The sequence below is a fragment of the Zootoca vivipara genome, chromosome 8, assembly GCF_963506605.1.
Source record: "Zootoca vivipara chromosome 8, rZooViv1.1, whole genome shotgun sequence".
In the NCBI taxonomy this organism is placed as follows: Eukaryota; Metazoa; Chordata; class Lepidosauria; order Squamata; family Lacertidae; genus Zootoca; species Zootoca vivipara.
Window position 1 is genome coordinate 16,615,674 of NC_083283.1, and position 26,309 is coordinate 16,641,982.

The window sequence follows — 26,309 nt, forward strand, 5'->3', positions numbered from 1 at the left end:
CACAAGAGCAATCTCTCCCCCCCCCCCCCGAATTCTAGCAACTGGCATTCAGAAGCATTATTGACTCCAACAGTAGAGGCAAATTATAGCCCTTGTGACTAGTAGCCATTGATAACAAAATCCTCCATGAATTTGCCTAAGCCTCTTTCAAAGCCATTGAGGTTGGTGGCCATCAGTGCCTCCCGTGGTTTCATGGCTTAACAATATATTCTTTTGTCTGTCCCGAATCTTCCAACGTTCATAATTTTACATGCCTAATTATTTCATAAACTGCTCTTGTGTCACCTGTTTCTTTCCTTTTCTCTAAACTAAAAAGCCCCACATGCTGCAAATTTATCTCATAGGACTTGCTCCATTCCCCTGATCATTTACGTTTTCAGTAGCATCATTTATTCTGGCAGGTATACTGGGAGGAAAAATACAAACCACCATGAAAAAAATAGTGGCCCTCACTAGCTTCTGCCATTCCTTGCTCACTTTACCATAATGCTCTGAAATGAGGGCCAAACTACATGTTACACTTTAAGTAGAGCATGCAGCAACATCTTCTGTTTTCCCTTTAATCCTGATCACTGTGTGTGTGTGTGTGTGTGTGTGTACAGGCTTCTCCCTTCCCTCCTTAGCTGCAGTCAGGATGGGAATCAGCCCTTCCTTACATGCACTTATGGTGCTAATGAGTCTCAGCAAAAATGTTCCCATTAGTGCCCAATTGCAGTTGGAGGGAAGTGCTATGTGCTATGAGCAGTATATCAGCCACCAATACTTCTAAGGAATTCTTGTGAAAGAGAAGATGTACACAATGCATTAAAAATAACATGTGGTTTGGTCCTGACACTGTGTGTCACTTTGTGCATACATAAAGGAAAAGCAGGATAGAAATATTTTTGATGGGTGGCATCCATGCAAAGACTTCCACTTGTGCAAAAGAACTCACCTCCTCCTCTGTCTGCACCTCCCCAAATCTTCTCCAGAGTGTTGGTGAGATTCCTAGAACAGATTTTGGGGGTTGCACGAGGGGAGGGGAGGAAGGAAAGTTTTAGTCGTGCAAGTGGAAATCCTTGTGCGATTGGGACAACTTTCTGGATACAATAATGTATGTTATGAGAAATAGGATGGCACATCCAGGGAAACACACCAATGTTTCCCCGAGGGTACTATGGAATAAGGTTATGGCCAGGCCATTCGAAGGGGGGGGGATGTCAGCCTTCATATACCCCAGTTTACATACAGTTGCTCATCAAACCAGAACAGGCCTATTCAAAGTGATGCTCTGCTGATGTTACTGGGTTCCAACTCAACTTTGACCATGCTGCTTGGGGATATTGAGAGCTAGAGTCCAAGAACATCTGAGGAGGACCTGGTTGGCTTTTCCAACCAGAAAATCTGCACTGAATCTTCTTTTATGCATATATATATATATATATATAGCATCTAGCTGGGTTAGCATACGTGTGTGTGTGTGAGCGTGAGAGAGAGAGAGAGAGAGAGAGAATATGTATCTCCTTCAGTAACTTATTTAAATCTATTTGATGGATTAATCAATCAGTGAAAAGTCAGATGATTAATCAACCAACGTTCTTTAATCAGTGCACAGCCCTGTTATAAGCAAATGTTGCCACATGTTGAAGTGGCTTCCTGCCATGATTGGTGATTAGCTTTCCTAGAGACAACGGCATCAATATGTGTTGAATTATGAAAGTATCTCCTTGGTCTCTCTTTACTTTTGAGACACACACACACACACACACACACTTTCATATTCAGTATAGTATGTAGCATCTTAAAATACTTTGTGATGGGTTTAATGGCAAATCCCCAAATGCATGTAATAATATTCAATGCCATTTAGCAGAATCAGACCAGTTATACTCTGCCTTTTGGTAATCTGTTCTGGAAAGAACAATTTCCCACATCGTTCCCATCTGTGATGTCCCAGCAGTGCCCCATCCAAATTGCTGAACCACTGAAGGCAGCCATTTTTGCCTTGAATGTCTCTCTCTCTCTTACCTGTAAGCACTAGGACATGATAGTGGAGGAAGGGCTCAGTTAGCACAATGCTAGCATGCAGTTACTGACTACATAGAGGTCCTCACTGATGTCAGTAGAATGTGTTCCAGGAGCCCCTGTCTTCACATTCCTTCCCTGCAGGCAAGGATGGAAACTTTACCCGCTCCTCAAAGTAAACTGCAGTAGAAGTTCTAACTGCTTCATCAGCCACCCCTGAGAACCTAGAAGGACACAGTCTCTCTCCCTCAATTCCCATCTCTGCCAAACTAACACAACAGCTTTGACACCAAGACTGAATTCAGGCTGTGCTTAGGTGTTCAATTTCATTTTTACTCTTTCTAAAAGACTATGGTCCTTCTTTGATGCCCCGATGTCATGTTTAATGACGTTAGAGCAGTCCACATGCTATATGGCAGTGGTAGCTAGCCAACGTTGTGTCCTGAAGATGTTGTTGGACTTCAGTTCCCATCAGCGTGAAACAACATGGCCAATGGTCAGGGATGGTGGAAGTTGTAGAACATATGGCAACCCAAGGTTGGACAAAGATCCCTTAAGGCTAGCAAGATACCCACACAATGTGATGAAAAATAAGATGCTGCAGAAATGAAGACCTGATATCTTACCTTCCAAGTTCCGGACTTCAGAATCCGGGACCGGCAGCCATTTGACACCAGAAGTTGCGTCGACTTAACTTCCGGTGTCGCTCCGCCCATCTATGGGCACCAAAAATGGCCGCTGCCAACACCGGAAGTCGCGTCTATGCACTTCTGGACATGTGTAAATGCGACTTTTAAAGCTGGTGGCGGCCATTTTTGGTGCCCATAGAAGGGCAAATCGGAAAGAAAAAAATGGCCGCTGGCAGGAGAAAATAACGGAGAAAAATGGGAGAAGAAGTGATATGGGGGACCACCAGGAAAAGGTAAGTAAAAAAGGGGTTTTCCCGGGGGAAACGGGGTACTTGGCAGCTATGCCTGATATGCAGGTTTGGCCCTTAACATTGCATGTACAGTATACACCAGGAAATCCTAGCCTACTGAAATACGCCACCTAACCTAGGTTTATGGCTTTTACATTACAGCTGAGAGAGCTTCATCCAGAACTGGTGTGGGTCCTTGCATGTGATGCCAGAGCTCTTTAAGCCCAGAATTGCCCTAAGGTTTTTAAAAAGTCAATTTGGACAAATGTCTAGAATACCCAAGGTACCTTTCGCTGTGGCTGAAATCATCGTCTGCCAGCTGTACCTACCCATAGAGAAGCAGCCAAGCAGATAAATTCTCTGGATTGTGCCCAACTGTGGAAGAGTTTGTGTTGGCGTTCCAAGGACATAAGAGGCCCCAGCCTAGTAATTCCATATATCCAGGGGCTATAAAATCTTTACTGACATTTATTGTTTTATTGCTTAGTGCTTGGCAAAAAGAAAGGAGAGGCTTTGGATGTAAGTGTCCTCCCTCTTACCTTTTTAAAATGGCCCCAAAGCCTGTTAAGTACAAAGTGAAGGCATAAGGCCACCATCTTATCTGGCAACTTTCTCTTCCTCATCTATATAATAATGAGCAGCCATAGCACCCTCTGGAGCTGTTAGTTGTTTCTAGTGGCTTATTTGAATGCTTCTTAAAAACGTTTGCGGAGAGATCTGGATGGCCCGTGCATTCACAGGAAGAGGTAGTAAAACCTGCTTCCCGTCATCCTTTAAAAGTGGGTGTCAATCACGGTTAATGACTGGGAATGTCCCTGCCATGCAGGACTGTCTCTAGACATTTTGCTGCCTGAGGCAAAGGGCAAGATGGTGCTGCCACATTCAACATATAGAAGCCAACAGTGCTGGTTGCTGAATCTTCCTCCAACATTGGTAGGGTTAGGGATGCAAGAAGGCATCACTCTCCGTTCTGCCATGTATTCATCACACACAGTGCTGTTTCCATTCTGCTGCAGTTCATCTTCTGTTAAAAACTACATTATTTGTCTTGCTGTCTACTGTAGCAAAATTATGTAACTTACATAATTTACACCATTAATTACATTATTCCAACGCCTTTTGTTTCAATGCAAAGGGAACACAAAGCAAACGAGGAGAAAACATAATCAATTATGCATTGTTTACAGTCTGGAAGCAACAGGGAATACCGGCCATTCCTGCTGGGTTGCTTTCCATTCCAGACATGAGACAAGGAAGCAAACTTTCTGCTCCTGTTGGAATTCTTGGACTTCCCTAATCGGAGTTAAGCCCTGCTCTGCCCTGGAACCTGATGTCTCCTCAAAGGGGGAGCAAATCTTCACACCACTTCTGCTAATTACCTTGAGGAGTCATTGGATCAGATATCCCTGCCCCAGGCCTGGAGGTCCCCACACCAGCTGCGTGGGCTGCCTTGCAGGCCTCTTCTCCTACATGACCAGACGAGATGAGAAGCCACACAGGAACTTCAGAGCTCCAATGTGCCTAGCTGCATGTGAGGAAGGAGGGGGGTGGTATCTACTCAGATTAGAGCCTCGCTGAGAGGCAGGAATGGGTAGAGCCTCCTGCTCCTATGTGAGATCTCAGTCTGAAGTTCTCCACTGTTGAAGCAACAGCTCTCCAGCTTAACCCTTCCTGATCTGGGGGGAATGGACAGCATCTTCCACTCCCCATGACTTGCTCTCAGTCACCCTCACCACCTCCCTGGCATCTTCCCTGTAAGAAATGGATGCAAAGTTAGGCACAGGCAAACAACAAGACTTCTAAATGCAAAGGGGGAGGAAAAACGCTCCATTACATAATGAAGGGTAATTTCCCAAACAGGGATGCGGGTGGCACTGTGGGTTAAACTACAGAGCCTAGGGCTTGCCGATCAGAAGGTCGGCGGTTCGAATCCCCACGATGGGGTGAGCTCCCGTTGCTCAGTCCCACCTCCTGCCAACCTAGCAGTTTGAAAGCACGTCAAAGTGCAAGTAGATAAATAGGTACCACTACAGTGGGAAGGTAAATGACATTTCCGTGTGCTGCTCTGGTTTACCAGAAGCGGCTTTGTCATGCTGGCAATATGACCTGGAAGCTGTACGCCGGCTCCCTTGGCCAATAATGCGAGATGAGCGCCACAACCCCAGAGTCGGTCACGACTGGACCTAATGGTCAGGGGTCCTTTACCTTACACAATGAAGGGTAATTTCCCAAACACTTTGGTTCCTGCCACTCTATTCAGTTTGCTTAATTTTCAAATGACAATGGAGACCCTCTGATTCATTCTGGATCTGAATTGGATCCAGTGTTGTGACTCTGCTGCTGCTTGGGTCCAAAGAGGTATATACTTTTTGGGGAAGGAAAGGTACAAGCGTCCTTGGGTCAGAGCTCCAACTGAGGTCTCAGGAGGTCAGCTGTTTGACTTCACCCATGGCTAAGAGGGCTGCTATCCAACAAAAACATCATCATGTGTTCCCTGATTTGTATTTTTTATTTTACTGGTTTAGGGAAAGAAATACTCCATCTATTCCATGCATCAAAAATTCTTTTTTATACATGTGTAATAAAAGGAAAAAGTTCAGTGCATGACAAAGAACAAGCTGCAAAGCATATATGGCCACCTCTGGGGACTAATAATTCAGGCACCCTCATTTCAATTTCATTTTTCAGATGAAAAAACAAGACACAGAACTTAATAGCCCACTTTTGTCAAGCATTTAGAGCTTTGGTCACTAAGCAGCTGCTAAGTCCTGAACTTCCTGAAGCTAGGAACAGCTGATCCCAATAAACAAGAAACTTCTCAGCTAACACTCCTGGTACCTGACCTGCTTTTGGGTAGAAGGTTTCCCATAGGCGTCACATAACAATCGATTCCCCCAAGTACGAGACCGTGAGATATATCTAATATTGTTCCATTATATACAATCCACTCCTTTCATGAGTGCCTTTCCCAGAGTTCGTTTGCAAGCACAAACTCATGTATCTTTCAATAATGTATGGACTAGAATTGGTCCCAGGTGTGGCGCTCTCTCATGCAGATAATGATTATAGGAGAGGGAAAACATATTCTGAACAGCAAAGTTTTATTTTGAATAGTTGTCTGTGTTGTAAACCACTCTGTTGCCAAAGCTCTCAAAATCGTAGGTGGCAATTAGTTTTTAATAGACTTGCGCTGAATTTTCACTGTTGATTTTTTAAACACACACACAAACACACACACACAAAAGAGGGGGTGTTGGGGTACACAGGATGCCCACTCCTCAACACCCCCAAAGATACATTTCCCCCCAGTGTTATTTATGGCTGTTTGCAGCCAATGTTCAGCACCAATTTTCTTGAAAGGTTGCTGCTTCTCTTTGTATGTGTGAGCCCAGGGTGAGAGTCATCGTGACAGATTCGGCAGCATGATGACATGTGTTTTCTCAGTCTACACGCATGCCAGTGTGCAGAGGATCCCTTCACATCTTGCCAGACATGTGGCCAGAGATGGACGTGCCTGGTTCATGTAGAAGCAGGCAATGAGGTCAGCCCTGCAGCCGTTCAGAGGCTATTTTGTCTGAACACCCCCCCCCCAACGTATTAGTTCTGCACATCAAAGCACAACATCTTTAATTTTGGAATGTGCATCAGCTTCCCATTATTATTATTATTAGCTATAATATTTATTATTAATATTATTATTGGGGAAAATGTTTGGTGGGTAATTGCTTTTGTTTGTTATTATGGTATGTGGTTTTTGTTTTGTTTTTAAATGCAAACCACCCTGTGATCTTCAGATGAAGGGTGGTGTGTGTCTGTGTGTCTGTGTGTATGTGTGTGTTTGAAATTGTCTGCTACACACACACACACACCACTAATGATCTTCTATCTAAAGATAAGCTTGAATCCACTTTTTCCCTCCCCACAACGGAAGGAAACTGCTAAATCAAGCTCTGGCTCTGACATAGCCATGCCACTGCGTGAAAATAAAGAAAAAGGCTAGTTGCAGAAGCTGGCAATGTCTTCTCTTCTTACATAAGCCATTCTATGATTGGCTTCATCCGGGGTGATGACATCAACAGTCGAGAAGCTGGAGAAATCTTGGTGGTAATCGCTACGCAGGGAAAGTGATGTGCTGTGTCAAATGATAATAAGGAATCGCTTTGGAAAGCTTTCTTTCCTTTCCTTTCCTTTTTTTTTTTAAGCAACCCCCCCCCAACAACCCAATATGCTCCTTGCAGTTCCACTAGATGGCAGCGTAGAGCAGCTTTGCAGCAATTTGGTGACACTGAAACAGGCTGCGATGATTTTTATTTTTAAAAGTTGCTGTGTTTGGCTCTGTAATTGTATGGGTGTCCTTAATGCTAACCCCAAAGAGAGAGAAAATTTTATATATTATTTCTCTCTGTGTTCACGTGCAAATGCAACACGCCAGAGTTCCAGCTGAGACTGTTCTAGGTGGGGTTTGAGGTGGAGTTCAGTTAAAGAATTGGCATTTTCACAGCAGCAAAGTTGGAAGTGTCCTAATCAGAGTTGCAATCAAAGGGGTCCCTTTTCTCTCCTGCAATGACAAATGGAAAATGAAGTTCCATTATAGGCTCTCTGTGTACATTGTCCTAAGTACATCTCTTCCCACACGTTTGAGAATCTGAATGTATGAATGGTTAAGCATGTAGTACTTCAACTGGAGGGTAATAAATAAATAAATAAATAAATAAATAAATAAATAAATAAATAAATAATTCCAGTAACACCTTAGAGACTAACTAAGTTACAGGTAGGTAGCCGTGTTGGTCTGATGTAGTCGAAAGCAGCCTTACAGGGTGTTATGTACTGAGCTGAATAGGATCCAGAATCAGCAGTCTGATTGGTCCGCAGGAGCCACCCAATCCAACTCCAGGTGGAAGTGAATCCGCAACCTGATTGGCCTGCAGGAGATGGTTTTGGGGAAAGGGCATTCTTCTCTTCTTCTCCTTGATGACTATGAGCTGAATAAAGAGCATGAAATTCACTCTCGACTCCGAGTATATTTCACAGCCTAATATGAAATATGGAGGAATATGCAACTGCTGGCTGATTGAATTGCTATTCTGTGTATCTTGAAACCTTGAACGAATCCCATCAGAGTTCACACCACAGACAAATAATCAGAAGTATAGTTCAGATATGGGAGGGGAATGGGTTTCCTCTGGCTAGGACTAGCACCAAATAATATCTTCTGACTTTTGTGTTGCTGACATGTAGCCTGAAGTTGAATGGTAAGATTCATATTTGCTGCTCCACCTACTTTGCCATTGGTCCCACCCACTTTTTTCTGACCCTACTCACCACTGGCATGTGGCCCCCAGGAGGCTATTCATGAGAGAATGTGGCCCTTGGATTTATTTTTTTTAAAAAAACCTCTCACCCCTGTGTAACAGAATGTACAAGCTACCATGATGCTCCAGTGCTGTTTTCAGAGTCTTATCCAGCGGTCAGCAACCCTTTTCAACAGGGCAGTCCACTGTCCCTCAGACCTTGTGGGGGGGCAGACTATATTTTGAAGGGGGGGATGAACCAATTCCTATGCCCCACAAATAACCCAGAGATGCATTTTAAATAAAAGCACACATTCTACTCATGTGTAAAAACACGCTGATTCCTGGACCGTCCGCAGGCCAGATTTAGAAGGCGATTGGGCCAGATCCGGCCCCCGGGCTTAGTTTGCCTACCCATTGTCTTATCCTTTCTATTGCTTGATTTGTGTTCTTTGTTTAGTGGATAGGCTAATTAAACTGCAGTTTTGAAAGGATAAAACCCATATTTTATATCTTCTCCTTGGAACTTATTAATATGAGCTTTATTGCTTATCAACATTTTATGGTTTTTGACTATTTTATTGACTAGCCATCTTGAATACGCAATGCACATAGGGAAGAATATCTAGCGTAACAAGGAAACATCTTCTTCATTCCTGCTCAATGTGCAATATAAAATGAAATTAAATGTGCTGCTTTTTCAAGAGCTCTTCTCTTAGAATTCCTTAGCTCAATAAAATATCTCTATAAAAGTTTCAGAAATGTTCATTTTGTATTTAGCTTTTAAAGGATTAGACACCAGAGCATGCCACAGGCATAATAATTAACTCTGCCCATCCACTTTCACCCTGGTCACTACTAATGATATCATTAGAGCAGGTAATTTAAAAACTGGCCATCAACTCACTCTATTTATTCAATAATTGCTATATGACAGAAATGTTGATAGCCTATTCAGTGTCTCCAAGATGTTTAAAAAGGTCATTAATTGATAAATTTAATTGCAAGCAAAGAGTCCGTTAATTTTTTTTAATGAGCGATTCATCGAGCCAAGTTAAGAGGAAAGGAAACTGGTGGAAGATTGTCAGGAACACTCAAAATTCAAGTGAAGTCTCCTAACAGGCCCACATGTTTCGAACACTATATTCGAAAATTATATGATATATAATCATATATCATATAATTATATGATATATAATTATATGATATATAATCACTATAGGTAAAGGTACCCCTGACCATTAGGTCCAGTTGTGGATGACTCTGGGGTTGTGGCGCTTATCTCGCTCTATAGGCCGAGGGAGCCGGCGTTCATCCGCAGACAGCTTCTGGGTTATGTGGCCAACATGACTAAGTCGCTTCTGGCGAACCAGAGCAGCGCACAGAAATGCCATTTACCTTCCTGCTGGAGTGGTACCTATTTATCTACTTGAGCTTTGAAGTGCTTTCGAACTGCTAGGTGGGCAGGAGCTGGGACCGAACAATGGGAGCTCACCCCGTCGTGGGGATTCAAACCGCCGACCTTCTGATCGGCAAGCTCTAGGTTCAGTGGTTTAGACCACAGCCCCACCCTCGTCCTTATCATTATAGCCAGATGCAAATGAAGAGGCAAGGGTCTTAGATGGAAGGCCCTTTGATCCAGTGGAGGCCTCAAAAGAATGTTCCACAAAGTTTTGAAGGGTCCTCTACTCCTCCCAAGAAGATTCCGAGGGGAGGGTGAAGCTGCAGGAGGTGAGGGAATTCCCCTTGGTCAGCTGGCAGAAGACTCTACCAGATCAAAGAGCCTTCTGCCAGCAAATAGACACTATTTGGACACACGCTACCATTTGTCTTGGCCACCACCTGGCTTACTTTAGATTAAAAAGCCACTCCTGCAGCTACTCTTTCCTGATCTGGATTAAACAATGAAATACTTCTCTGGCTCAGCCACCCTAAAACGTCCTCTTTAGCCAACCTAACTCAAACTGCAACCCCATACCCTGTTAGAGGGTGACACCATCATTAATTCTTCTGAGGGTCTCAGAGATCTCCAATACAGTACCTTTTTCATGACCTTTTGTTGTTTTGAGATATAAATTAATACAATAACGTATTGTGACTCATGAACTTTGTCATTAAAAGGAGTATTTTCACTACGTCGGGAGGGAGTTAGACACCCCATTGCTTTTACTTTCGTTAACAAGCCCCAATGCCAGGGGTCCCCAGACTACGGCCCGGGGGCCGGATGCGGCCCAATTAGCCTGCCAATCCGGCCCGCGACGACCCCCGCCGCCCGCCGCCCACCGCCCACCGCCCACCGCCCACTCTTACAGCGCGCAGCGCGGCAGCGCTCTTCCGGGTTGGGAAAAAAGCGCCGAAAATCCTTTGTGCGCATGCGTATGGGCCTCTCCCGACCCGGAAGAAGTCATTTCTGGTGCACTTCCGGGTCGGGGGAGGCCCACGCGCATGCGCACAACGGATTTTTGGCGCTTTTCCCACCCTGGAAGCGCGCCGCCACGCCAGTAAGCGCCCGTGCGCATGTGCACGGGCGCGCACTCCCCCGCCCGCCGGCCCGCACAGGCGTGCGCTCCCCCGCCCGCCGGCCCGCCGCGCAATCGGCGCGGTGGGAACCGGCCCAAACGCCGGTAAGTCTGGGGACCCCTGCCCAATGCCTTTTCAGAGCCATAACACACACACACACACACACACACACACACCTCCCTCTCTCTGTTGTGCTCTCTTTTTCACACACACACACACACACACACACAGACACACAACAACAACCCCAGGGGATTTCATGGAACATGAAGTTGGAGAAAGGGGACCTGTGTAAATTATACGAGTTAAGCAGATTCGAACAATTTCTCTTATTTTGCACAATTCATTCTCGCCTTGCTCATCATGGGGACGAGTAAACAGCTGTGAAGAACCGTGACACCTCCATCTCAAGCCTTCTAGCTTCTGAGTTTTCAGCAGGGATTGCTGTAAGCCCTTTGGAGAATATTGCCATTCCTATTACAGGGAGGAAAAACAACAACAACATTGCTTGTTAAATTCTACATCGTGTTTGCATTTCCTCTGTGTTCCTGCAGAATTGTGCCAGACATCCCTGCCCCCTTGGTAAAGGTATAAAGGTAAAGGTAAAGGACCCCTGGAAGGTTAAGACCATTCCAAGGCAACTATGGGGTGCGGCATTCAGCCTTGGCCATCTGCCCTTGGGGGCCGTCTCCTCTCTGGGAGGCTCCTTGTAATGTTCATGGCTTTTATTTATTTGTTGCAAGGCATTTCTAAATCATGCAATAAAGATAAATAAGCACTAAGTGGCATCCAACAAAATAGATTAAGAGAGGTGCAAATGTCAAAGGGTGGCTGTGCTTGGGTTTCATGTTGTTCCAGAACCATACCTGCCAAGTTCCTCTCTGAAAAATAAGGGACCGGACTGAAATTAGCATACCGGAAGTAGTGCGGCGGCCATTTTGGAACTGGGCGGAGCATGCTCAGAAGTGACTTTTGATGCTGCTGTGCCCAGTTCCAAAATGGCTGCCACACCAGAAGTCGCGCTGCAGCCATTTTGGAACTGGGCAGAGCAGCATCAAAAGTCGCTTCCGAGCATGCTCCGCCCAGTTCCAAAATGGCCGCTGCGCCAGAATAAACCGGGAAAAAACAAAAAAAATCCGTTTTTTCGGCTGGGGACAGCCGGAAAAATGGGAGACTTGGCAGCTATGTCCAGAACGTGCAAATGATGTAGGTTCGCCTTTAAATGTGAACTGAATTGAATCCCTCCCTCCCATTCCTACCACCCTGTGGACACTGTGCCATGACTAAAATTTCCCTAGATGAACTTAGCGATCTTACAGGTCTGCATATGGGAAGTGGCCTTTCATGTAACCTGGTCCCAAGTTCTTCAGGATGTAATATGTTAGTAACAGGACCTTGACCACGACCCAATAGCTGATTGACAGTCAGTGTTGTTTCCTCAGCCACTGTGGCAATAGTATTCCATACTGACTGAAGTGTAGCTTGTCCCATGATGTGCCGTGAACTTGAGCTGAAGACCCAATTTGTGTTCTTCCTGAACACAAGAATCTCCCCAACCACAGGTAGATAAAGACATGTGGTAACAGCAGACATTGGCCAAGGACACTATGCAGGGGCACTGGAGTCCTGCCATGTGCCAGAGGATGGCTCAGGCTGATGGCAGGACAGGGCACAGGCATCCCTGGTTCACTTCATGAATCACATTTATAATACTCAATATAATAGCTACAGGCTCCGAACACTGGTCATGAGTAATTCATTTTGATGAAGACAGATTCAAGCACTTTCAAGGATCTATCAGGTTAATGGGTTGAGCTGCATTTGACAAAAGTTTCTTATGAGAAGTTTTCAATCACATTTTCATTGAACAACAGTTTTCTTTGCCCACAACGTGCTGATTTCTAGTGTAACGCTAAACCAAGATAAATATGCTCATTACAGTCTAAATAGGAGAATAACATTTTAAAAACTCCCACCACTTCTTCAACATACACCTCTACCTCTGCCTCCCTCCTTTTAAATATTATCTGCTGCCTCCCTTTTAATGACTCTGCCCACACTTTTAAAAATACAGTAGTAGGTTAGTTTGCACTAAGGCAGTGATATTAATTGAGCTAACACTGTGATAATTACAAGGTTGTTTATTATCCTATTTTTAAAAAGTATAAACCGAGAGAACAAAACTGGTGTTCCAGCCATTAGGAATGTGACCCATTAAATTCATAAGAGCAGAGATTCTATTCACCATTATTTTTTAAATATTGGGTTGCTCTTTTTTTTTTTTTAGCAACCTTGTTTTTAGTGATTTTGTAATGCTGTTTTCTGACAACGACATCAAGGTGATCAGTAGAATTGGCCAATATATTAAACTGCAATCCTATGCCTACTTATCAATATATTCAATAGACTTACTTATGAGTAGACAAACACACAAACAAACAATGTAATCCTATGTTTAAAAGTGGCTTTCCTATGCAAGGGATTTCACCCCCCAACCTCTGACCATGTTTGGAGAACACTATCAGGTTAGAGAGTCCCATGGACTGCAAGAAGATCAAACCTCTCCATTCTGAAAGAAATCAGCCCTGAGTGCTCACTGGAAGGACAGATCCTGAAGCTGAGGCTCCAATACTTTGGCCACCTCATGAGAAGAGAAGACCCCCTGGAAAAGACCCTAATGTTGGGAAAGATGGAGGGCACAAGGAGAAGGGGACGACAGAGGATGAGATGGTTGGACAGTGTTCTCGAAGCTACCAGCATGAGTCTGACCAAACTGCGGGAGGCAGTGCAAGACAGGAGTGCCTGGCGTGCTCTGGTCCATGGGGTCACAAAGTGTTGGAAATGACTAAACGACTAAACAACAACAATCAGGGTAGAATTGTAAGGGGTGCCTGGGCTATCCTCCTTTGGTCCATCACTGTGCCCAGGGACTTGTTCATAGCTTGTATAACCTCCTGACTCAGAAGTATTGGAGACATAGAGTTGAGTATCATCAGTGTACTGGTGACACCTCAATCCAAAACTCCTAATGATTACTCCCAAAAGGTTCATACAGAAGTGGAATAGCTTTGGGGAAGAAACAGAGCACTATGACACTCCATAGAGAAAACACCAGAGAGTTGAAGAGCATTCTGTCAAGAGTCAATCCAGAAGATTTCTGTGGTCAACGGTATTGAAAGTCACTGAGAGATAGAGTAGAAGTTCCAGGATTGTACTACCCTTGTCCTTTTCTCTATAAAGATCACCCATCAGGACAACTAGGGCAACCCTAGATATTTTTGACTGGGCAATAGTTGTCACAATCCACTGGGTTCAAGACTAGGTTTTTCAGGAGTAAGTGCACCATCACTCCATGCTGTGAAGCTTTCACCACACCCTGGACCCACCTGGTCAAACCAGGTAAGATTTCACTAGCTGTGATGGGCAGGGTTCAAGAGAGCCCATAGCGGAATGGATCTTCAAGAGCATCCTGTCCACATCACTGGGCTGCATAAGCTGATATATTCATCCCACAAAATTGGAGAAGACACAGCATTGGATGTGGGAGTTGGAATGGCCAGAGCAACAGCAGCATCTAAATTGCTGTGGAGTTCATAATTCTCAGGGTCCCTTCCAACTCTACAGTTCTATGATTCTACGAATCTGTGAACTTTATCTTCAAAATGATGGGACAGATGGTCACACCAGGCCTCTACTGCCTCCAGAGGCCTATCCTTCCAGTGAGTGAGGCTACAATTCCTTTGACCATAAGGGAGAAGAAATAAATATTTCTTTTATTTCACTGTTACACAGTTTTTCCTGTTTCTGTACCAGGTCTGTGCTGATTTTTTTTTAAAAAAATATATATTATTAAAGTCAATTTACATCTGCTGACAATATATCTGTCAGATATTAATGCTGATAGAGCAATGTTAGCCATCAGAACAGACCTTTTCAACCTGTGTTTTAAAGCTGGTTTACTAAGATAGCACCTTTTACTATACTATACCAACAGTGCAAAGAAACGATATCCATTAAAACAGAATTATAAGAATAGATGTTTTTCAACGAGAACATGGAGCTAAGCCTCTTTTTGCAGATTGTTTCAGCCATAAGATGGCAATGAGGGAATCATAGCTGCCAAATCCTCCCTTTTTTAAAAGGGAAATTCCCTTATGCTGAATAGGCTTCCTCGCGAGAAAAGGGAAAACTTGGCAGCTATGGAGGGAATGCCTTTGCAGACTTCCTTAGGTAAGAAAACTGCCTTGTGGTGATTTTACAATGTAAATAAATATCAAGTGAAGTTTATGTCTTTGGCTTAAGGTTGGTGAGCTGCTATGTCACTGCCAGCATGTTTCTTAATACCATTTTCTGGGAAATACAGGAAGGGGGGTTGTTCCTATGCTCACGTTCTGCTAGAAGACTTCCCATAGCCACTGTGAGAATAGGATGCTGGACTAGATGGGCTATTGGCTCGATCAATCAGTCTCTTATGTTATTCTGTCTTCCTGTATGAATTTGCCACCTTAATTTTCACCCAGGTGGTGTGGTCCTGCCCTCCTTTAGATCGCTTAGGAAGCCAACCAATGTGGCTTGACGCAAAACAGGACAGGGTTTCCTCCACCTTTAAATAGTTGCATAGAAGAGTGAATTGCATAGAAGAGCTCTTTAGCTCGGTCAACAGAGCATGAGACTCTTAATCTCAGGGTCGTGGGTTCGAGCCCCACATTGGGCAAAATATTCCTGCATTCCAGGCGGTTGGACTAGGCAACCCTTGGGGTCTCCTCCAACTCTATTCTATGATTCTATGAATTTCAGTGGTTGTAGCTTGCCAATGAAGCCACCCTTGCTGAAATCCTCTCCTCCACACCACTAATTAAGGTAGAGCTCTGGCCACCCTAAAATTATTAATGGGATTTCATTTCATCAGCCCAGGTGTGCAGAGTTGTAGCCTAACAGTGCAGTCCTAGGCATGTCTACTGATTCGTTTCAGATTTAATTCCAGGTAATCATTTATTGGATTGCATCTAAAATGTCTGTTCCATGGCTTTTCTCTTTAAAGAACTAACCAACTGGAAAAAGCATTTGTGAAGAAATGCCATGTCTTTGGGATACAGCATATTTACTCACCTGTGTGCCATCCTGAAAACTACAGACACCAGCCATGTGGTGCGGAACATTTTTAGAGCAAGGTGCTATATTTGCCTGGAATGGCATATGGATGTTCAGGTCTGGTAAGTGCAGATTGACTGGCGCAGTAAATGTGTAGAACGTATTAGTGGATTTCTGCAGTGTGGAAGACAAATATATATTTGAAAGGAAGCTTTGGTTTTATTTAGAAACAGAAAGGTCAAAATAACAGCTTATAGCCTGGAGGGGAGCTTCTTCTTCTTCTTCTTCTTCTTCTTCTTCTTCTTCTTCTTCTTCTTCTTCTTCTTCTTCTTCTTCTTCTTCTTCTTCTTCTTCTTCTTCTTCTTCTTCTTCGCAGATGGTCTTATTATGACAAACCTTCTTCTCTTCTTATATGCTTCTGTAGGAACAGAGACTCTCTGGTTCAGAGTTCATTTTCGTAGCCATTCTGTTACACCAATGTAGTGTAAATAGGAGATTTCATCCCATTACAAATTCTGCGCCAGTCTTTGAGGGATTCCCCTCCCCACCCAAGATCATTGCTGGGGAGGAAATGGTTGAATTCTCTCTCTTGGCCTGCTTTTATCACATTAATTATCAGCTCCTTGCCTACATGCTGAAATATTTTTTAAAAAATAATTAGCCCATTAAATGTGAAGGGTGCATTCAATGTTGCATCTACTTTGACCCCAGATGTATGTGCAGTAGCAAGTCTTCAGCCACCTAATAAAAATTGCAGTACAATCCTATGTATATGTGGATTTTGCAAGGGAAAGAAAACTGATGAGGGGGGGGGGGTTCTAGGTAAAGCATTTATGACTACTTCAGCTTATGAAAAGAACAACATGGCAGAGTTTATAAAATATGGTGTGGAGAAAGTATATCATGTTTATGAATTTAGTCTTACAATGTGATCCTATACATGAGTACTTCAGTGGGGTTTATTTCTAGATAAGTTTTGGTTTCTCTCCGTTTCTCATTTTTCCAGCTTTAAGTTAAGCTCATCACCTTTCCACATGAGAAACTTCACCAGCATTTTAGTGAATTTACATGGCTTTTGCAAGCAACTTTGCTAACTGTAATGCATTTTAACATTTTTACTAAATTTTTGCATTCTGGCACACATAGGGTTGCCAGACTCAGTAGAGGACAGGACTTCTGTGTCTTTAATTGCCCTGCTCTCTTTTGAGTCTGGAAACCTTAAAGAGAAACCAGCAGACCCTTTGTCTGGCAACCCTAGGCACACATTTTTTGGGCTGCAAAATTTGGGAAAGTGCAGATTTGAAAGGTTTAATGTTTCAGCAGCTGAGGATTACAAGATTCCTATTAAAATGCAAACACACCTGAATCCCTCCCCAGTCCTACTCTCAGGTAAGAATACAGATTGCCGCACTAATCTATTCATCCCTTGCTTGTGCATTCAAGTTTGAGAAGCAAAAAAAAAAAAAAGTATCTGGAACTGCTTTTCCTTCTTTCAGAAATAGATTCTCATAGCCTGGTGCCTTTTTGGTGGTTGTTTTTTTTATTAAAAAAATTGCTGCTGTTTTTATTCCCTTCCTTATGATAGCTCCACAAGTCTCTTTCTCGTTTGCCTGTTGAATACTCAACCAAGGGAGGGAAACAATCCAGCTTTTGTATTCCACAGTAAATTTGGCTTTCCACATGCAGCAAGTTTCAAACACAATTCCCTGAGAAGCCAGCGATTAGTGGATATCTGTGCCCACTTGGCAAAGGAAAGCCTAGACCTTCACACCAACAATCTGAATATTCAATAGGAAAGAAAATATTTTCCCAATCTTCCTTTGTTTCTTGGTCTGGCTGAAGTAGCGAGGCTTCAGTCAGAGCAGCTGTGCTGAAAAATCAGATCTTTATCAGACCTGGCGCCTCTGCAGAGAAAACACAACAGAGGCTGAGGGATAAAGTGGCAGAAGAGGCAGCTCAAAAGCAATATTCCTCAAACACTTAGGATGTGGTGCTGAATCTGTGCGGGGCCTGCTGCTGGAGATGCAGGATTAGAAATGTGTACGCTTTGAAGAACCTGCATTTTTTGTAGCAATGCTTCACCAGAGCAACAGCCCATTGGGAAGGTTGATGGCTTTCATCCAATATCTAGGCCCAGTGCCAGATTTACGTATAAGCTAAACAAGCTATAGCTTAGGACCCCACTCTCTTGGGCCCCCCCAAAAAAATTAAAGGAAAAAAAACCCACTGAATGTACATTTCCAAAATATAAGATAAAAAACAAATAAAATAAAACCTACATACAGCAAGAGTGCTTTGTGTTGTGTAGGCTCCTATGATGTAAGCAATGGGCCCCGCCTGCTAGCCTGCTCCCTAAAATATCACTGTCACTGTTAATATACTTATCATAGCTGCCAAGTTATCCCTTATTTTAAGGGATTTTCCCTTATGCTGAATAGGCTTCCTCGCGAGAAAAGGGAAAACTTGGCAGCTATGATACTTATTCTTAATTGTATTTCACTATTAATATACTTCTTCTTAATTGTATTTGAGTTCAACAATTACTTTGATAAAAGACATATTTTGTTATGTGCGAATGGCTTTAGATACCTATTAGATCCATAAATTACCATATGGCATATAAAGGTAAAGGTAAAGGCAAAGGGACCCCTGACCATTAGGTCCAGTCGTGACCGACTCTGGGGTTGCGGTGCTCATCTCGCATTATTGGCCGAGGGAGCCGGCGTATAGCTTCCAGGTCATGTGGCCAGCATGACAAAGCTGCTTCTGGCAAACCAGAGCAGCACATGGAAATGCCGTTTACCTTCCCTCTGTGGCGGTTCCCATTTATCTACTTGCATTTTGATGTGCTTTCGAACTGCTAGGTTGGCAGGAGCTGGGACCAAGCAACGGGAGCTCACCCCGTCACAGGGATTCGAACCGCTGACCTTCTGATCAGCAAGCCCTAGGCTCAGTGGTTTAACCACAGCGCCACCTGGGTCCCACCATATGGCATATATTCAACACAAAAAACAGCGACAATTTGTTGTTGACAAAGGACAGCTGGACATACCTGTATAAAGAGCCTCATTACTTTCAGTAGCTTAGGGCCTCATCAAACCTAAATCCGGCCCTGTCTAGGACGGTACTTTGGCGCATGTTCCTCCCACAGAGTGCCACTCTTTCACTTTGAAATGCCGAGTGGTACATTTGGCAAAGCATCACCTGAAACAATGGCAAATCATGTCAGTATATCAGAATGTCCACTGCTTGCTAATACCTTACACGTGCCTTGCAGATGTGGCTTTTGCTTTTCAAAATGGAGCTAGATAACTGGTGTATGTCATTACAGTAGTTTCACTTCTTTTGCTTAAGCATTGTAAAACTCAGACTTAGGTCACATCTGACAGCATACAATTAAAGCGTTGTGATACCAGTTTAACAGTCATGGTGTCCCTCAAAGGATCCTGGGAGGTGTAGTTTGTTAAGGGTGCTGACCCTGGTTCCTGTCACACAGCTAGAATTTTGCAGAGCTCCTTGGGAAGGGGGCTGATTGTTAAACCATAGTGTTTAAAGCCCTAGACAATTTGGGACTAGCATACGTAGCAGACCCCCATCCCTGGCTGAACTTTAAGATATTCTGGAGAGCCTCTGATGATCATTCCATATATTCATTTTTGTACACATTTTTGCCCTGCAAAATTCAGAGAAGTGTGAATTTTGGCACATATAAGCATTTCAGTCCACATATTGTATTTGGAAGTGCAGACTAGGAAGATTCACATCAAAATGTGAGCTGAACCAAACGCCTCTCCCATCCCTGTGTTGTATATTGTGATCCTCGGATGAAGGGCAGTATAGAAATTTAATAAATAAAAATCATAAAAAATAATACACTTTAATTATAAGGGTGTGACTTGTGAAATGTTCGCCTCAGATCTTACCTTGTCCACGAACTCAGCTTGCATACTCAGTGCCACCACCAGGCTCCATCACATCTGAAAAATGGGCATAATGCCAGCTGCCTACCTTTCAGGGTTGTTGTAAAGCTTTTTGAGACATGAAAATCACTTGGAGCATCTAAGCAATATATCAACCATCTCTTTCAAAAACAAAAACAAAACCCTATGTAGTCAAATATCTCCTGCTTGGTTGATTTCTGGATTTGTAGTGACAGTAAAAAGAAATATGCCATTGAACCCATTTTCTGCTTCATCGCTCCTTTTTTTAAAAAAATGCTTATTTTGTTTGATTTCTTTCCCCTCCAAAAGTCACGTGCTTCTTTTAGTTCTTTTTCTGCCATTGTTTGATATATCAATACGACTAACACTTATTGACAAATATTTACCAGGAGCATCACTCAATAATTTATTGTTCAGTAATAATGCTTTGCATTTTTCTGCAGTTTGTGTAAACAGACATTTGTTGGGTTTTTTTTTTTTGAGGGGGGGGTGGAGGGTTGTTTTTAAACAGACACAGGAAGTAAATAACAGCATATGAATGCATTGATGTGTAGTTCCATGGTCATCTAGGGAAGGTAACAATATACCTACCTACCTACCTATCTATCTAGATTAACATGATAAAAGCGTTTAAGTGGTTTGCATAAAATCCATAAATGTAAGTTATTCTGTTCCTTGAAAATGTCACTGACAAGGAACGGAATACTTCTTTCAATTAAAAGTTGATGACAAGTATATTTTTTTAAAAATAAATAAATACCAAAATTTAATTATAGGGACGGAGGCAGAGGAAATACAAAATCTATTATTTTTTGTGTGGGGTATACTCAAAGGAAAACGTACATGGGCTTGCAGCCTTAATATTTCAAGCAGTGATACGTGAAACAAGCACGTAGAACCGCAGAAGTGAAAAATCCCCTTTCAACTGTATGCAAAGTCTACATTTTCTAAAGTGCTTGCCTGGTACTCTATGCGATATGTCCCTGACTTGGTTTTAAAAAGCATTATTAAGCTGCTAAAGGAGCCCAGGATGTTCTTGGAGCCAGCTAATGTGCTACTAAAATGTCCCTGCAAAGAATGGGGATTTTATTCAGTGTCCCTTAATGTGATTTCCTTGTAAGAGAGGTTAAGCTTTCTCATGCATCCCGGAGCATAAAGTTGCAAGTTAATATGCAAATGAGGTTGCTGGATTCCCTCCCCTCCCCCCTTCCAACTGTTTCCTGGAGAACAAAATTAAGGGATGGAGCCAACACTACAAACCAAGGGAAATGGGGAAATTCGGCCTTCCTGAGCTGCACTCCCAAATTCCCACTCTACATCGTGTCTGAATTAGTGCCAAAACATATTCATCAGTTTTTCAAAGGCTTTCTTCTCCTGCAAAAGAGGATTGTTCACTGCTTTAGAATTTCTGTAGAATTATGATGGGTGCAGGATTCACCTTCCTGAGGAAACATACAAAGCTGCATATGAGTCAGACCCTCAGTCCATTTAGCTCAGTAGTGCCTGCACTGATTGGCAGCTGCTCTTCAAAGTTTCAGGCAGGGGGTATTCCCACCCTACCTGGAGGTGCTGGGGATTGAACTTGGGACCCCCTGCATGCAAAGCAGGTTTCCTGCTTGTCCTGTGCTTTCTCGGCATGAGTCCAAGTGGCTGTACCTTTGCCTCGCCACTTTCCCCTGAAACACCTGACATTTACTGCTAAATCGGAACAAACAATCATCAGTGAAACAAGCCAACAACAACAACAACAATTTATTATTTATACCCCACCCATCTGGCCAAGTTTCCCCAGCCGCTCTGGGTTGCTTCCAGCAAAATATTAAAATACAATAATTCATCAAATATTAAAAGCTTCCCTAAACAGGGCTGCCTTCAGATGTCTTCTAAAAGTCAGATAGTGTTTATTTCTTTGTCATCTGCTGGGAGGGCATTCCACAGGGCGGGTGCCACTACCAAGGAGGCCACCTGCCTGGTTCCCTGTAACTTCGCTTCTCGCAGTGAGGGAACTGCCAGAAGGCCCTCGGCGCTGGAGCTCAGTGTCTGGGCTGGATGATGGGGGTGGAGACGCTCCTTCAGGTATACAGGACCGAGATCTTGAATGTTATTATGTTTTATAATTTAATGGTGATAATAATATAACTTTTATGGACTTGGCAAGTTACTGGTGATTCTAATAGGCCAACATCCTCCTTTGAAAATCTGGGAATATTAGATATTGATTAGCAATTACTTGATTTGATTAATTTAACCTGATTCTACAACTTTCCAACCTCCCAGCTTATTTGCACTGTCCCCCGAAATGCACTTCAATAAAATAAAATAAAATAAAATAAAATACGTAATTGCCTAGAAACTTTCTAACTTGGTTCTCACATGATTTGAGTCAGAGCTATTATTTTCACATTTTACCCATTAATGAGTGTTATACAATGGATATGAGTAGGTTTCTAAGGCGATTTTAGTAGTGGGGCTGAGAAAGCAGGGAGGGAAGGATAAAGCATTAATTATATTTAGAAGATGAATTCATGCTGCTAATAATAGGAACTGTCAGCAGTTTCAGTGCGGGGGACTTGTGGCAACTTTGCCAATAGTGTAAGCTTAGTTCACGATTAGCATTATTTTTGAAGCAGTTGTTTTATCCATTTGGTGCTCATGTTAGTTGCACAGACTGAATTGAACTGCATGATGCCTGTGGTGTGGGGGGCAGGGACGGGGAATGAACCAAATAAATAAACATAGGAGAAGGGCATTTTGGGGTTAGAATAGGCCACAACTTTATTGATTACAGATGTTAGTAGGTTTGGCCAAGGTATCATATGTGGATCCGATAACAAGCAGTCCATAAATGCGGTGTGGTCAGCCCTGCAGTGGGGAGCCCCCCCTAACATGAATCAGGTGCCACAACCCTGTCCAGGGCCGCCATTGGGTGATGTGTTTTGGCCTATTGGCCCCCACCTGGACCCACTCAATTAAGGATCCAGCCCGATGCCTTATCCACCCAAATTGTGACAGTTGCTATGAGGTTAGCAGACTGGCCAATATGTCAGCAGGAAAAATCCATCCCTTACGACTGAATAAACCATAACAAGGTCCAGAGCTGTCCTGCCCATTCCCTCTGGGCAAGTCTTTTAATGTCTGGGTGGGTGATGAATCCTGCATCAATCTCTCAAGAGGGCGACCTGTGACAGGCTGTCCTCTCTATTACCACAAGGGTGTGCTCCCTTCAGCCTGATGGGTCCACGAGGCAGACCCCGGTTATCATTCTGGCACAACCGGTAAGGGGAGGAACCAAACATCACTTATTCTGCCCCGTTCCCAGCCACATGGGAAATGTATGCCCTGCTCCCCCAAGCCTGAGCTGTGGCTGCTCCGCACAACAAAGGCCACCCTCCCAGGTTAGAGAATATTTCAAAAGCCACATTTGTATCCCACCCTTTTCCCATGGAGCTCTGGGGCCCTCATTTTATTTACCCACCCTCGAGTAGATTTGCCTGAGAGATGGTTAATTGGTTAGGCCAAGACTGGAGAGCCTCAGGCCTGGTGTGTGACCTCAGGAGAGATGGGATGGCTTGTAGAAACTTACAAAGGCCAGTCCAAAATTCACATACACACGTTCGTACAGAGCTCCTGGTCGTTTCACGGACTATTGACCTGTACACCACTACTTTATTCTTCCGCTGCCACCAATTTTGTGGGGGGAAACCTAGGGCTCCCCAGTGAAGTACTGAGTCTCAGTCATGTAGAGTTAACAATGAAGATTAATGTTTATTTCAAACACAAACAAGTTTTAAAATATACTCGAAACACTGTCACTCTATTCCTTCTCATTCTTGTCCCTGTCTCTATCTCACTCTGACTCCTCTACCTCCCCCCAAAAGAACCAACCGAACTAACTGTCAAAACCTCTGGGCTGAGCCTCAAAATCAGGTAGCCTCTGCCTCTGGGCTTTCTTATTAGTCAACCTATTAAGCCTTTCTCTCCCCCCAATACAAACGTATCCCCAAAGAATGGGCAAATGCCACAAGGAGTAAGTGAGTGTGCGAAGAAATCAGCTTTCTGTAATTGTAAAATGTACATTTATTGCTCTGCCCACATTGGCTTTGTCCACCTTTGGTCTGCAAAATGTTTTCCCCTTCCACTTCAAGACTGAGTGGAGAACCCAACCCTTTCTGCACCACACTGGTTCTTAATGCATCAGCATGCCCATTTACCATGATGGAACCTGATAGCTTGAGACACTTTCGCCCCCTGAATTAAAAGGGCAACCATTGTTACTGGTTCTATCACTTGGCTATCACTAACTCTCCCATGCCTCCATCTGTTGATACAAAATACCCCACATAGGGGCAACTTGAACTATCTCAATCACATAGCATTCTGCCTGATACCAAGACAGAGCATTGCTCCATCTAGCTTAGTATTGTCTACACAGACTGGCAGTGGCTCTTCAGGGTTTCAGGCAGAGGTCTTTCCCAGCCCCACGTGGAGGCACCAGGATCCCAGGAACTTGGGATCTTCTTTGTGCAAAGCTCAACCACAGAGCTAAAGCTCTTCCCCAAGTCAGGGGTCATGGAGGAAAGGCTGTGATAATGGACAGGAGAAGGAGGCAAATGTTGTCTATCGCCGGCTCCACTAAGAAGGGCAACGATGTTTTGCTGCTGGTGTGCCTGGTGTCTCAGAACTGAATGCAAACTCCGTGTCCTGTGATTATACATTGAGTCTTTTTAAAAAAATTATCCCTGTCTCCGGCCAGAGTAGACACACACATTTCTGAAATATGCATTCCTGTGGTTTTGAGCATCTCCTTAAAAACAAACAAACAAAAAAACCACCCTTCACACTTCAGGTAGGCGGCTGTCATTCTGTGATTTATCTCTAGCTGCTGGCAATATTGCAGTAATAATCCTAACCTTGCAAACAATAGGTCTTGGTGGTTTGTCCCCATCTCCCAACTACCCCATCATTCCCATAGCCCATTTACATGATCAAACACATCCACTGTGAAGGAAAATCTATTGACTGTAACATTACTGTTGCTTTCACCCCTATTCTTTTCTTTAAGGTCAGATAAACAGCTCCGTTGGTGCCAAATCATCTGGAAGGATATATTGGCATACTACTGGTGAAATTGATGTCTGCTGTCCAGAAAAGTATCAAATATTGGCCTGTTTTTATGACATTACTCTACGTGGCTTAGATTCCCCAGGCTAGTTGATGTTATTTACACAGAACTAAAAGCCAATGTAGGCTTTTCATGGGGCTACCCATTTTGACCTGGTTGGAACCCTTTTTGACCAAAGCTGTTTTTAAGGACAGCTTCCTGTTCTTTATTCCTTAAAAACCTTCTGTCCCCATATGCCAAGGTCCTGATCTGGACCAGACATTCAAGACCTACATTTTGTTGCTCTACCCCTGCCTCCTGCAGCAGAGTACTTGAGGGTGCTGCAGCCATTAAGAATGGTTCCAGGGGCTTCTGAGTGCATCAAGGATAAAACGGCACCACCTAATGGCCAACAGTTTTTGCTTATATAATCATCACAGAAGCCTCCGAGGGCCACATCTGGCCAGATGTTCACCTCCTTAACAATATTAGTTCCCATCTACCTCTTAGTTGATCTCTGGACACATCCCCACATTCATTATACCACTTTAACAGACACGGCTTCCCCTTCAAGGAAACCTGGGAACTGTAGTTTGTTAAGGAGACCCCAATCCCCATCAGGGGGCTATAGTTCTCAAAATAGTTTAACAATCCTTCTTCCAGGGAACTCTGTAATTTGCTCTTTTTTACCATGAATATCAAACTATCCCTCAAAACGCCCTTTTGACACCTTACATTTTCTTTATTCAAATCCCTTTGGGTGTAGAAAAGTTTCCCATGAGTTTCTTAGTGTGTACAGGATGGGGAGTCACGTGTCATTGTGGGCTGGAGCAGCCAGCACCATTCCAGGCATAGAGCTCCTTCCATGCATAGAGCCCCTGCTTGGCAGGGGGTTGGACTGGATGGCCCTTGTGGTCTCTTCCAACTCTATGATTCTATGATTCCATGAATTAATCTGGAATTCCTTTACCATGGCAGATTTGTCAACTTTTGTTTTCACAAAGTTTGGTACTGATCAGAGTGAAGAGAGGGAGCCTGAAACAACCCAAAGGCCCGAACCTGGAGGATTTTGATTCTTTCTTTGAAGCCCTCCCCTCCCCTGCCTCACATGACATCATGTATGACATCAGCTGTAGGAAGGTGGACATGGCTTCCCCAGAATGGCCTTGTGAGACTGTTGGGTCTTGCAATAGGATATTGGAAGGGCCTCATCAAGACTAGGGAAGTAAATTCTTTGTGTGGACAACAGAACAACAGGACAGATATGTTAGAAAAATCTGAATCAATTAAATTCCCTGCTTCCTTTAGGTCATGCTTGTTTGCCAGTTTTCTCTTTAAATCACTAGGCTGCTTCCTCTAACTTATTTACCTAAATCTATCTTCTTGCAGCTTAAAAGCTCTTGTGCTTTCATAAAATTCCCAGTGGAAATGTAACATAA